The following is a 2,495-nucleotide window of genomic DNA, read 5'->3' on the forward strand; positions in this document are numbered from 1 at the left end:
TGTCATCTGCAAATAGAAATAATCTTACTTCTTTGGTTCCAATTTTGATATCTTTTATTTCTTTTTCTTTTCTAATTGCTCTTGATAGCAACTACAGTACCATCTTGAACAGAAGTGGTGAGAGTAGGCATCCTTGCCTTACACCAGATCTTAGAGGAAAATCTTTCAGTTTCTCCCCAATGGTTATAGTGTTAGCTGTGGGTTTTTCATAAATGGCCTTCAGTATGATAAAGAAATTTTCTTCCATACCTAAAATGTTAGACAACATCAAGAAAGAATGTTGAACTTTGCTAAATGCTCGTTTTGTGTCAGTTGATATGGTTATGTGGTTTTTGTCTTTCAGTCTGTTAATGTAATACACCACATTAAATAATTTGCATATGTTAAAGCAGACCTGCATGCCAGGGGTAAATCCCACTTGTCATGATGTATAATCTTTTTGATGTATTCTTAAATTTGATTTGCTAATATTTTATTAATGACTTTTGCATCAATGTTCATTACACATACTAGCCTACAGTTTTATTTTCAGTCTTTTACCTATAACTCTAGTAGAATACTTAGTTTGTTTCGACTTTAATCACAAGTCTCAAAATAGGCACGATTCATTATTAAAAATACAAGCTCCTTGAGAGTAGTAATTTTTTATATCTGTTGGAAAATAATCATTGTTTAATAAATTCATAAGGTTAATATATGCTGCTTTTCATTTTCTTAGGAAGTTAGCAGATTTTAATTCTTTAATCAATTTTACTGCATGCCTTTCCTTCAAATTTATTCCAACATGCTATTTCCATGGATATTAAAGTTTAAGCTTTTTTCAATTATTTTCTAGATTGTTACCATAGCCTACTGAAGTATCTCTTTACAGCTAAACTTGCCTTCACAATTGCTCCTTCACACTGCTGCCAGATTGATCTTTCTAAATGCAAATCTAATCCTATCACTCCCTGCTTGCTCCTGTTTTATTAGTCAGGATTGTGACAGGAAACGAAGACACACACAAATGAAGGAATTGAGAAGAGGTAAATATAGGAACTATTTTCAAAGACGTGAGTAAGATTAAAGGAATATTAAAGCTCCTAGAACTATTGCAGGAAAGAGACACTACTGCAAGTCATCTTTTTTTTATTTCAGCATATTATGGGGGTACAAATGTTAAGGTTATGTATACTGCCCATGCCTCCCCTCGCCCCTCTCACATCCCCTCCTCCTCCCTCCCACCTGCCCGACACCCGATATATATTATTCCTATATGTTCACTTAGGTGTTGATCCGTTAATACCAATTTGCTGGTGAATACATGTGGTGCTGGTTTTTTCATTCTTGAGATACTTCACTTAGTAGAATGGGTTCCAGCTCTATCCAGGAAAATACAAGAGGTGCTATGTCACCATTTTTTCTTAAAGCTGAATAGTACTCCATGGTATAAATATACCACATTTTATTAATCCACTCATAAATTGATGGGCATTTGGGTTGTTTCCATAACTTTGCAATTGTGAATTGTGCTGCTATAAACATTCGAGTGCAGGTGTCTTTTTCATAAATTGACTTTTGCTCTTTTGGGTAGATGCTCAGTAGTGGAATTGCTGGATCAAATGGTAGATCTACTTGTATCGCTTTAAGGTATCTCCATACTGTTTTCCACAGAGGTTGAATTAGTTTGCAGTCCCACCAGCAGTGTAGGAGTGTTCCTATCTCTCTGCATCCACACCAACATTTATTGTTTGGGTATTTTGCCAATCTCAGTGGGGTTAGGTGATATCTCATTGCAGTTTTGATTTGCATTTCCCTGATGATTAGAGATGTTGAACATTTTTTTCATATCTTTGTTGGCCATTATTCTGTCTTCTTTTGAAAAATTTCTGTTCATGTCCTTTGCCCATTTTTTGATAGGGTTGTTTGATTTTTTTCTTGCTGATTTTCCTGAGTTCTAAATAGATTCTAGTTATCAGCCCTTTATTGGATGTGTAGCTTGCGAAAATTTTCTCCCGTTCTGTGGGTTGTCTGTTTGCTCTCTTGATAGTTTCTTTGGTCATCTTAAAAGACAAGGGTTGAACTAGTTTGCAGTCCCACTAGCAGTGTAAGAGTATTCCTATCTCTCTCCATTCATGCCAGCATTTATTGTTTGGGGACTTTTTGATAAAGGCCATTCTCACTGGAGTTAAGTGATATCTCATTGTGGTTTTAATTTGCATTTCCCTGATGATTAGAGGTGTTGAGCATTTTTTCATATGTTTGTTGGCCATTCTTCTGTCTTCTTTAGAAAAGTTTCTGTTCAAGTCCTTTGCCAACTTTTTGATATGGTTGCTTGATTTTTTCTTGCTATTTTTCGTGAGTTCAAAGTATATTCTAGTTATCAGTCCCTTATCACTGAGCAGCACCTAAGTGGACACATAGGAACTATAGTAATTGGGTATAGGGGAGGGGGGAGGAGGGTGGGCATATACATACATAATGAGTGAGATGTGCACCATCCGGAGGATGGTCAC

This window comes from Microcebus murinus, chromosome 1 (genome assembly GCF_040939455.1).
Source record: "Microcebus murinus isolate Inina chromosome 1, M.murinus_Inina_mat1.0, whole genome shotgun sequence".
Classification (NCBI taxonomy): Eukaryota; Metazoa; Chordata; class Mammalia; order Primates; family Cheirogaleidae; genus Microcebus; species Microcebus murinus.